The sequence below is a fragment of the Rhopalosiphum maidis genome, chromosome 4, assembly GCF_003676215.2.
Source record: "Rhopalosiphum maidis isolate BTI-1 chromosome 4, ASM367621v3, whole genome shotgun sequence".
NCBI lineage: Eukaryota > Metazoa > Arthropoda > Insecta > Hemiptera > Aphididae > Rhopalosiphum > Rhopalosiphum maidis.
In genome coordinates, this window is record NC_040880.1 from 10,647,518 (window position 1) to 10,661,240 (window position 13,723).

Genomic DNA, 13,723 nt, shown 5'->3' on the forward strand with positions numbered 1-13,723 from the left:
TGATTTGTAAGCGCAAAACAGTGTCTTATTATCGCAAATCCTCTACAAGAGCGAATTAGATTTTAAAAACACTATATACTTATTATTGCTTTATTACTGAAAATTGGTACTGATTATCGCCCTACAACCGCGACCGGTTTAAATCAATTTATTTTTATTGCTCGTATATATGTGTACCTACGCTTAATATTTATTTATATTTATTATTATTATTACAATAACTTGATTATTGTAGCGGTTACTTGACGTCAAAGTCTGATGTATTATTATTAGTTATCAATTAGTATTAATTAAAATACCTAAGCTCTGAAGTCAATTTAAAAATATAAAGTAATTAATTTAAAAATACATACCTCGATATAGACAACGATTAGAAAATCTAAGTAATTAAAATTGATTTTTATTTGCATATTTATTCAATCTTCAGTCTATATCTTGCGGAAATAAAATAAACATTCAATATTATTTTACTTTTCTTTCTAAAAATATTGTATACATACTTAATATATTCAATATACTTAAATTAATAAGGAAATTTGTTAGCGCTCATTTGTTCACTCAAAATACATATTTATTGAATAACATATTTAGTGTATATACAATATGAAAACCTCAAACCCAAGTGTCGTATTGTGTCTTTTAATAAAATTGTTATTTGTTTATCTACTCCATAAATGTATCGTATTGTATTAAACAATTGTGTAAATTGTAATTTAAAAATTACAGTTTACCAACTCAAACAATTTATTCACAACAATCATTAACTACAATTTACAGAGAATTTACAATTTACATGAAATTATGTGATTAATATTTATTATTTTTAATAGGTCATTATTTCCGGAACATACTTTTAATATTAATACAAAAATTATTATTATCTCAACTGACACAACAATTTAATATCATTAGATAACCATTCTACTTTATTATAAACAAAGTGGGTGTAAAATATAGCTTTGAAGTAATTGTGAATGAAGGTTTATACTTTTAATTTGAAATTTAATCCTTTATAATATAGATTATTATATTTTGTCTTAAATAATATGAAAAATTTTAAAGCAGATGTAGGTATCTATCTAAAATATTAAATTTAAAAAAATTATATTTTTTTAATGTTAAATTATAAATAGTATATTAATATTCACTTCATAAGTTCATATTTTCAATTTTTTCAAAGGGATAGCTCAAAGGCGGTGACACTTTGATTTTTTTCAATTAAAATAGATTTATTTCTATGACTTAGTTTAATTGTATTTATTGTTATCAATTTTTTTTAAAGATATTGATGATCTTACTATAACACAAAATCATAATTCATTCTTTACATATATTTTCGTTGAATTCATAACTAATGTAATTGTGTTGTGAAGTGTGAATTCTGGTCAACTAGAAAAAGTTATATTTCTATGTTTGCTTTCAAATTATCATTAAGCAGTTAGCATTACCACTTACAACACGATATACGATATACTTCGATTTGGATACAGTTTAGTTTACTCGTCAAATCAATTATTTCCTTCACAATTTATCAAGTGATCAATTTTCTCATTATATTAATCACTCACTTAGACTTTAAAAATTAGACACTTTTTTTCCAAATGTTTCTCATAGTTTTCATTTTATATAAATTATTATATCTAATAGATATATCAACAAGTATTAGACATTTTACAAAAAAGCATACTCTTTCCAGTTTTATGAATAAACATTGATTTGTAATTTATAATTTAAATCGTATACTCCATACGCAATTAAAAGGTATTACATTTAACCATTACCAGAACATAATATTATACACCTAAACGACCGCTGAAATAAACTAAATCAATTGAACGGCATTTTTTAATTGGCAATACCATTATCATCACAGCAATAAAATATACGTCACGTGTTGTAAACACATAACCCACAAGTATGTACCAATAATTTAAATATTTTGTTTGAAAGTAAATTATACGTAGTTTAAAATATATTTAAATTAACTAATAGTTCGTTAATTTCAGTTAAACAATGAATAAGCACCAGTTGTTTTTATACTTGATAAACATTTGTGCACTAAATATTAAAGCTGTTATAATTTTTAGTATACTATATGAAAAAATCATGTCAACTCCAAATATTGTAAATTGTAGCAGTAAAACGTATTATCTATACGTGCATTATATATAAATGTATAAAATATATACTCTAAAAGGTGCAATTTAACGGCTAAATATGTCGCTATTAGCTAACACGATATTTTTAAATAGATATTTAAATATTCTTGATCACCGTATAAGACATTTAAATTTTAAATTCTATTAAAGAAATTATTTAGATCATTCTTGGATAATTGAACACAAAAAACCTAAAATATAATAATATACTATAAAATACATTTTTACTTATTAAAAAAAGAAATTATTTATGGATAGGTACCCACATTTTGAAAATAACTGTCATTTATGAAATAAATATCATGGGAAAATTAAAATTATGAATCTGTGTTAAACCTTAGTACAAAGTTTAATCTCAGGTTCGACAGGTTTCCTAATATAGCCTAGATTAATGAAATGCCTTTACGATAATTATCTTATTACTTTACTAGTAAATCCTGTCCTCCGACCTAAACTAGTACTTTTATTTTATTTTCAAGCGACATCGAATTATCCCAGCAGCTGCTTAAAATGTGTATGCGTTTTTTTTTACTGGTAAATTGTATCGTCTATATTCACTAAAATTAAAATTAAAATTATGATAAATATATATATAATATATTATATGAAATAATATATTTATTTATAATATTAAAATATAAAATAGCTGAAAACATACCAACTATTATCTAACTATGTATGTATTTAGAATTTTAACTAACTAAAATAATATCTTGCCTATAGGTAGGTTTGTTTAGGTTATATATTATACTTAGTAACACAAACATTTATAATATTTCGATAATAATCCTTGAGATATTTTCACATATATTTGTATAATTATTCAAATAACTAATTTCTAAAATAAACATCACACAAATGTATTTTGATCGATACAACTTTCGAACTGAAAATCAACTAAGTACACATACTAGAGTTACATACATTACTATTATATTAGCGTTTAGCATCATCACAATTATTGAACAACGCTCAACAAATTATTATACCTAATCAACATTACTTTCAAACATATAGTATTTTTATTCTATTATAAATTGTTTTCTTTTGTACAATTGCTTACAGAAATACAAAATAATTCAATTCATAGTAGCTTAATACTTATATGAACTAATGTTCAACGCACGTAAAAATAATGAATGATATTTTTTTTCATTAACTTCACGAGGATCGAGGACTGAGAATATACTACCTTTAATATTTTATTAAATTATAAAAATATAAAGAAAAGTAACAACTCACAATATTTAACTAGGTAGAATGCTTAGTGTTACCAAAGAAGGAACTTTACACACGGTTCAAGAAAAAAAAAAATACCGGTTTCCGGTAAACGAATAAAAAAAAATAATAATACTATTACACATAACCGCATATGTGTGTATTAATAACTGCTCTTGCAGTCACCGGTGAACATAATGTAGTAAATTAACGATCTATAAGGCACATATACCTACAATGTATTGCATACGGTAGCGTTCTACATGGCTTGTATGACATGTTTTAGTTATGATATCTAGAATAATGATAATTATATTATACAAGTAAAACGTTATTATAATCCCAATGAAATTTATGTCCTGCGTAGTTTATGTTTTAAATTACGAAAACACAATAATTGTATTGAACGCAGTATATAGTTATAGGTAAAAATACACACACACAAATGTAATTTAATCCGATAATTGCGTGGATATTTTATTATATAATATCACGATATGAACGTTTGATATTAAAAATGCATTCATTGCGATGATGTATAGTACTTAAGTTTAAGTTTTTTTCTAAAATTTTAACACATAGTTAAAATCTAGTAACTATTCAAAACTAAAGTTTTTAAAATATATATGTATACTAACATGTGTAATATTTTAAATATATTGAAACTATTGACTTATCACTAATACAATTAAATAAACTTCACTTTTAAATGTAACAATCAATTAAACTCTAAACTTGTTCGTTCAAACACAATTTTATCACAGATTACATAATATTATGTTAATATGGTATAAAAAAATAAGTTAACCAGGGAAGATTTAATTAAGATTTCACCAAATTCACACCATCAGACATATTACAATTTTCATTCAACCGGAAAATGGTTTATGTAATTTATATAATTTTTCATGAATTTAATACTCTAGTGCAGATTTATAATTTCTAGACCCTTCACTCTTTCGAAGTATATACAATAAGTACTTATATAATCTAAAAGAATAATAAAAAACAATTAAAATACCGGCACCATTAAAAATCAATCAGTAGGTACTTTTGCTTTCTTCAAATTCTCAACAGAGTAATATTATAAGAATTAACAATGTATCTAATAATGTATACGACTAATAAATAATACTAGTAAAATATAAGTAATCACAACGATGACTAACGTATATTTATTATTCAACATCAGAACAAAAAAAATACTTTAGCACAGAAGAAAGTAAAAATAATATTAAACAATTAAGAAGATAATATTATTCTTTTTAGTTCAAACATAAAGGATAAATAAATTACCCCACATCTTTATTTTGTCAAAATAAATATTGGACAAAAAATTGAAAAACAAAATAACAATAATAGCATCGAAATTTTGAATAACACAATATACATAATAATGATATTACAAAATCTTTAGATGGCTAGAAACTTAATTTTAATATTTATACATGATTAACGGTAAATATTTATTTTGATATCCAGTTGTAATAAATTCCAATTAAAATGAAAATAAAATTTTTTTAGAAAATTTTAATTTTAGTTAAAAGTTTTTAAAATACCTCATATTTTTTTAAATAAAAAATTGTTAATGTAAATTTTGTTACATATCAATAAAATACCTAAAAATGTATTGCATTATCTGTATTATGCTACCTATCTTTAGCTATTTATGCATATAAATTATAAATAATAATCACCAATCTTTACTGAGTGATTTATCTAACGTAAGATACTCATTATTTCAGAAAACTAACGTTTTTGAAAATATTTCTTTCTTTTTTTTTTAAGTCGTTTATATATAACAACATTTTTGGATAAGATTATAATTGTTATCCTTATAGTTTTTAAGGTTTTACTATTTATATTGCTGATATACATTTTTAATTTAATATTTTAAAGTAAAAATTTTTTTGGAGTATTTCGATGTATAAAAATCAAATTTGGGACACGTAGTTTATAATTTATAGCCTTATAGGTATATAAAGTTTTTAAAAAATGAGTAATGGACAAATATTTTGGGAGTACCTTGCTGTACCAGCTGTACTCTACTCCACTCAGCTCGTCTAAACTTGAAATATTTATAAATCATAAAATACTCGTCCAAACTTCAATTTTTATGTACTATAGTACTCCGGAAATTTTAATATTAGTTCCATTTATAGGCGGCCGATCCATCTCATGCATCTTTTCTAGGGTGAAATTAAATAATAATAATTATGATGATGCGTCACCCTGTCTCAATTCAGTTACTCAAATATTTAAATTAATTGATTAATTCAGTTCGAGATAAATTTATTATAAACAATAAAATAAAATCGGTTAAATAATAAAAGTTGTATGGTAATAATTATATTTAATCATTAACCAAATAAACGGGAATATATATTAAACTGGGTAATTAATTTTTGAATAATTACTTAAAATTTAAATAGAATATTCAAAAGCAATCATAAAATATATAATGACTGTTGTAAATAAAATTAATATTTCAATCTAAATGATACAATGATGAATTGTAAAATAACTCTATTGACTATGTATACGATCAATGCAAATACTAACCTCCTTATAGCGTTGCTATTTTAATATTTATTTTAAATAGTAAAGACAAACAACTATAGATTCAAAATTAGAACTAATAAATTATTGAATTTTACTTATGCACAGTTTACATATATATTTAGATAAATAGATAATTATTTATTATTAGATATTTTAAAAACATATATTTTTTATCAGACATACATTATTTAATCAATAGTTATCCATTTTAAAGGTTTTAAAAAAACTTAATTACATAACTAATCTGATAATAGTGTTAAAAATCAATTGAAAATTACTGCGATTGTAGTATGTGATAATTATTCATTGTTATTCTTTATTCATAAGTTTATATAGAAAAGGTCTAAAAAAAAATGTTTAAATGAAAATAGATACTTGTCAATATTACATTAAAATACAAAAATATGATATAGATAATATCAAAATTACAATTACGAAAAATATAAAAGTTCTTCAAATTTATTATGAAATATGAATTCATTGTTTCTTGTAGCTAAAAGTAAATGGAATTTGAGAAAACTAAGACACTACACGTGTTGATAAAGTGAAGTAATAATTCTTAAGTCATCAATGACAAGGAGTATCAAATAGGCAATTCTACGTGCATTCGTTATTCATTGTATCTAATTTTCTGTGTATTACGAGTAGAATAATTAAGACTCAAGTAAAAATGAAGCATTTTTTTTTTTTTGCAACAAAGTGTCTTTAGTCATTAAAATAAAATAGAAAACAATACACACACTCGTGATTAAAAAAAAATTTATCGCTCTGCTCCGAATCTGATCTATAATAAATTAATAAGTGTAAAATGTATTATATTATGACCTATAGTCCATGGTGTTATACGATAGTACCTAATAACACATTATAATAATCGTCTGTTTCAATAAGAAAATCTTTTAATTAATCAAAGTCGAAATTAAAAGGATAAAAGCGCGTATTGATTTGTGTACAGTACGGGTTTGACGAAGATCTATAAACTTATTTTAAAGTATAGGCTAATGGAATCACTATACCTACCACTTTAAATTAATAAATCTTCAAGACACTTTGAATTTATGAAAAAATTTCGTTTAAAAGTTTGCGTTATTCATAAAAGTTTATGAAGATTATGATAGTATAGTATGAAACTATAACACATAACTATTATAATTTGAATCCTACGATATCAATATAATAATAAAAAAAAAAAAAAAAAATAGAATGATTGTCTTCTAAATTTTAAACATTAATCGAATAATTACAAAATATAGTACAACAATTTCGAATAATGTACAAAAATATAATTCGCTGAGCGTGCAAGAGATTGAACGTGATATGTGAATTGAGAAATTGTTTCCCTATAACCATTAACATTTATGTTTATATACAATAAATTATGGAATTATATCCAGCGGCGTAGCCAGGATTTCGTGAAAGGGTTGTGTTGGGGTTGGGAGAGTGTGTATTATTTAATCAATGTCTAAATGTTTAACTTTTTTATAATAATGTATTTATGTGCTAATACTATTAATAATAACTTTTAAAATTTTTTATTTTAATAATAATATTTTTATCATAATATTTTTTTTCATAGTAATAATATTTTCTCAAAACTTTTTTTATGTGTTTATTTTCAAACCATTGAGTTTTCGAACAATTAATTTCGACCTAACATTATTCAAATGTTTGATATTCGAACATAATAACACACTAGAAATCTAATAAATGTCACGGTAACATGATTGTTGTACACGCAGCAATCAACAAGCTTGCGCTATTTACATAGTGTTATTATTAAATAAAATAATTAACTAATGTCAGTTAAGTTGTTTATCGTTAATGCCGTTGTATTAACAAACACTAAACATTTAATGAATTTATAGCAAACTAATGATCTATTAAACATGATTTAATAGGCCATGGTTGGTCCAAACGGTTTTATCTAACCAATGAATTTATTAATTTTCCATTCCACCCAGTATATGTTATTTTTTTTTAATGTTCGTATTACAATGTAATACATTTCAATATAATCTCTCCTCTTACATTCAATGCCATGTTAATCGAAACAAAGTTACGCGAAAACGGTGTCGGTAATACAGAACTATATTTATGCACAATATTATTATTCAGTGTGAATGTATTTGACGATCGTAAATAGTCACGCGTCGAGATCGTACGATTTTTCGTTTGGCATATCACATGGTTTTTCTCTCGTCGAAGCACGACGGACTTCAGTATTTCTGCAGTTATCGGTATACGTATTCTGCCTCACAACGGGAGGAGAGACTGCGTTTTTCGCGGCAACTAGCCCATCAATTTGTCCGTATCGCGGACGTTACCACTGCGGGTGGTGGCGGCAACGGCGATAGTCTTGGAACTAGACATGTCTAATGCAGTGGCTTTGAAAGTGAAGAGTGAAGGTGCTTGAAGTAGAATCGGGAATCGAAAACGTTTCAATTTTTAACGGTTTTGGTTTTGAGAACAAGTTTTAAAATATTTTGGATTCGGTTTGGGTTTGAAGATCGGTTTTTGAGATTTTTCGGTTATAGATTCGATAATATTTGTATTATTTACTTTTCATAAAATAATCTCGATTTGTAACAATGAATTCAAACATAATACTAAAAGAAACCAATACCTAATAATTATAATGATTTCTGTAGACGGGTTTTAAGTTCTTCAGTTTGGATTCGGGTCTTGTAAAAGATTTTTAAATTATATTATTTCTTAGGTTTCTGTTACAGTTTTTTTAAACCAGGCTTTACAGATTTTTTTTAAGGGCGAAGTTACGATGTTGAAAAATCTAGATAAATTACGATTAAATAATAAAACTTTATCTTTTACTCGATATAACCGACCATGTCAATTTTTAAATACTATACATTTATGACTTATAAACAATTATACCTCTTTAATAGATAAAAACAACTTCACATTTGTTTTTAAAAACAAAAAATTCCATTGCTAAACGCTAAAAATATCATTATATCAATATATAATTAATAATCCTTAGTGGTATTATCAATGGATAACTTTTCCTATTATGAATGCACAATGCTCGTGTTATTATTATAAATATTGTAACTATAATAACATATTATTGTAAAAATGTTTATATACACAGATTGCTTTCATTTCTCTTTAGTCTTTAAGGGACCACTACACCAGCATTTGTTTTCTCTGTCCATCTCCCACATAATATAGAAATAAAGATACTCCGTATTTCCACGATTATGACTTTCTGGTTCAATTTAGGACAAAAGCACGTATTATATATCTTATAAAGAAGAGGATTTCCTGTGCATTGACCGGATAGAATTTAAATTTATAATTTTGAATAAATTGTTAATGGTTAAAAATAATCGAAATTATTTTAAATTAAAACATACTTATATTTATAAAAAATTGAAATATTAAAAATCTATCCGGTCAATGCACAGGAAATACTTTTCTTTATAAAATATATTATAGGTGCTTTTGCCCTAAACTGAACCAGAAAGTCGTAATCATGGAAATACGGAGTATCTTTGTTGCTATATTATGTGGGAGATAGACAGAGAAAACAAATGCTGGTGTAGCGGCTCCTTAAAAAATAACAGCTATATTTTATCAAATTAATTCTCAAAAGCTCTAAACTTTAAATATGCAATCATATTTAAGAAAAAAATCTTTTTACTTCAGTATAAGCCGACTTGTTGAAGTAACTATTAAGTAATAACCAATGTATATGAACTATATAAAAAAATATTTTATTAAAAGCAATTACTTATTATTGTTATTATTTTGATAATAGTAATAACAGTGAATTTTATAACACATTTAATGAAAATTAAATCGGTTAATTTTTATTCAAGTAAATATTATGTTGTATGCATAAGATTTTAAAGTAGAGACTAGAGATTGAATAATTACGGTAAAATAATATTATGTTAAGAATATTACTGTATTAGATTTGTAAAGTTTTTATTATTGTTAAAGTTGTTTTTCTTTTTTAAAATGATTATGAAAACCATTTATAAACACGTATTGTATTAGACATCTGATCTTTTAAATGAAATGAGCCAACAACAATACGACTTTGAGAATTTACCAATTTTATGAACGCAATAGTCTTTTGTAAATACCACGAAACGAAGAAAAAATAACGACCTAGTTAAACAACCATCATAAGTATCTATTATACCACCAAAACCATAATCTTATATTATCGTTTATATAAATGGCACAGCCGTTATAGATATTAGATAGCTATCACATATAATATATAGGTATGAACAGGTTTACCTATAATATAATATATGAAATTATGGACCGACTCATCCAACATAATATTATATTTACACACATATCATCCACACGGTGTGTAATTATATTTTGGGAAAAGGTATAATATTATAATATACAATTGTTATATAGTAAAAATGTAATATTATTATTTATCCTGTTGTGAAGAGTGCGAGTGACTACAACATGACGGAAATATATAGGATTATTCACCAAACATGCTCATCCCTTTTCTTTTTCAATAATGCATTATGAAGAGTTTGAAACAAAAACTAGATAAATGCACTTTTTGAAATTTTTCAGGGATGATAAAACACATTTTATTTTTATGATTAATTAATGCTAAAATAATTAAAACATTTAAAACTAATATTTTTAATTATCAGCTTGATAAAAAATAATACTATGGAATTAAAATTTAGTTAAATTTAAGTTTAAAGTTATGAACCCCATGAATTTATCTGGTTATTGCACCCATCATATTTATTTTCAAGGGTAAACTAATAATAATTAAATCAAATTTCCACAACATGTTTAAATTTTGATTTAAATACTTATGAATAGTAAAATAGCGGTATCTTAGGTTTTGAAACTAGGTATCATAAATCCGGATTTATCTTGTTGTAAGTGTAACCCCAAAAATAAAAACAAAATGAATTCAATTCCATTATAAAATGTAGTTATATTTATCGGATTTAACTAGATGTTGCACCAAAATGCATGTAATTTTATCCTACACAGTAATTCATGGAAAATTGAATTTACAAATAAAGTAAAAAAGTAGATTTATCTGGCTGTTGTTCAAAGCCCTTGAAATGACATGATTAGAAGAACTGTTATTCTAAATATGTTATTTTAAATTTGTAGATATACTTTATAAAGCCATATTTTAAAATTATTGAGATTTATTATACAATTTGAGGAGTTTACTGAGAGGTAAAAACTTCTTGTTTTAAAAACAAGAACCCTATTTTTACCGTAAAATTGGATATTTTTTTCATAATTATCAAAATCAAAATTTAAATGAGTAATACTTTAAGTGTTCGTTAATTTGAGTTATTGAATTTTGTATACTGTAGATAATATCCGCAATAATGGGTATGGAAAAAAATAGAAGCTTTAGTAACTTAAAAATAGTGAAATTATAATAAAATACACTAAAAAAAATATCCATTAAATAATTTACAGCTAAAAAGGGGTGTTCTCATTTAAAAAAAAAACAGAAGTTTTTATTGGCATGGGATACTCCTGAAGTAATACAAAAAACCTCAAGAACATGACCTTGAAATGTATTTAAAAATCAGTATATGTTTAAATATAATATTGTTAAAGGAAAAAACAGATGGAACACGCTCGGTGAATCATTTCTGTATAGACAAATCAAGTCACACAATATATAATGATATAACAGCCTCGCCGAAAACAATATGGTCGCACGCGTACATACCTAATAACATATAAACACTTAACGTGATAGTAATTCTCGAGATAAATATATACGCGTACACGATGAATAACAACTTATGTATGTATTTATATTGTGTACGATGATAATATTATGCTCCGCGAAGTGAAAAAACTGGGGTCCGCATTTCCGCAACCGTTCGTGGTTGTCCATAAACCTGTCGTGTTCAGGAAATGTAATGTGTTCGACGAAAGATCACTGCGATATTATTATAATATTATTATCGCGTATAATATACTCAATGTACCGCGCACAAAACAAAATACGATATTATGCCATTATAACCGCTCACATTAAATACAGCGATAGAGGTTTTTGCCAATAACTACATAATATTAACACCTTTAGGATTTAGACGCGACGGTGTTTTCCCCATATTTGCGGTTGTCACGCGCACATATTATTAAACGGTTTTGACGATAATAATGGTTTTCGACGTCCATCGCTCGCTTTGTGTTGGGTATTCTCAAACAGTAGTACAATATTACACGTATTATTGTTAATAATTGTGTTAATGCATAATCGTGCACTCGATAACTATGCATTAACAATGCAACGATATTTATAGTGCTCGGACGATTGTTAAATTTGTGATACCTACAGCAATATATATAGTCAGTTTTTATATTACCGAATCGTATTTATAATTAATATATTCACTTTAGAGTGGCATTGAGTTAGGTGTACCTGTGTACATAAGATATCGTACATTATACTTATAAAATGTCATCGCGTAACGGTGTATGTTGTACAAATATCGCATCGATATTTTCACGTTGTGCTCATATTTTTATGTTTTAATATAATATTTTAAGTCAAGACTGAAAACAATAAAATCACATAGAAAATAATTGCATTTCCATGACCACGTAAACGTGTGGTTTTTCTCGGATGTGTTTCCGACGTTTTAATATTCCGGTCGGTAGCCCAAGATTTTAGAAAGCGGAAAAGTTGAGAGTAGATAACAATGTAAAACTAAACTACTTAACGAAAACTTAAATTTGGAGATATACTAACTTTATGTTCATAAAACATTCGTCGCGCCAGTTTTATTTCTGTTCTATCGCCACTAGTCATTTATATAATAAATAATAACCAAGTGAAAAAAAAAATTATACACATTTTACTTATAATGTGTTAACTTATTTGGAACTGTTCCAATATAGTAATGCGACGTTTTTATTGGATTAAATGTCATTGAGTATGTATCAAAGTTATTATTTTACATACTATTATCCACGTGATTGTTGAAATTTTAAAATCAAATTATATCGTTTGAAGACGATGATATGTATTTACTTGATCTTTAAAGACACTTTATTCAAAAATATTATATCATATTATAATTTTGATAGTTACACGCGAGTGTCAACTAATAACTAGATTCATCGCGTTTATAAACAAAAATGAACAAATAATAATAGTAGTGTATGATGTAATATTTGACAAAGTTTCAAACTCATTAAATGATCAACAATTTTTAATTTAATAGTTTTGAAAAGAAAAAACAAACAAAATTAATTTGATCTTAGTTTGTAAAAGAATTTCATAACGTTTAGTTCAATATCTATTTAATATTTATTTTATATTAATTTGTTTACTACTTTATAACATTAATTATCACAAGCGCTCCACAATATATAAAAACAAAAGATTATAATGTTTTTAGACCCTATTCACTATGCTAAAACGTTGAACCACGCTGAAAACATTATAGAAATAAATAATAATTTCAATAAAAAAAAACACTCCAAAAAATATTATAATTATTATAGTCACAGTAAAGTTGACTTAATTATGATATTTTCGGAAAAGGACACACTTAACTGAAAGTTTATGACGTATAACGAATAAGTGGGTTTGAAAAGTTTCTCTTCTCCAAATCGCTAAATCTCCGGTCAGATAACTTTACTATATTATTGATACATGGCCAAGCATTTACAACCGACGGGAGGTAAGGAGTCTGGCCGTACGTTTCCCAACATCAAACGCGTCATCCTTACAAGAGCTTTAGCGAACGATCGGTTTCCTTAGGCCGGCCGACTGTGTT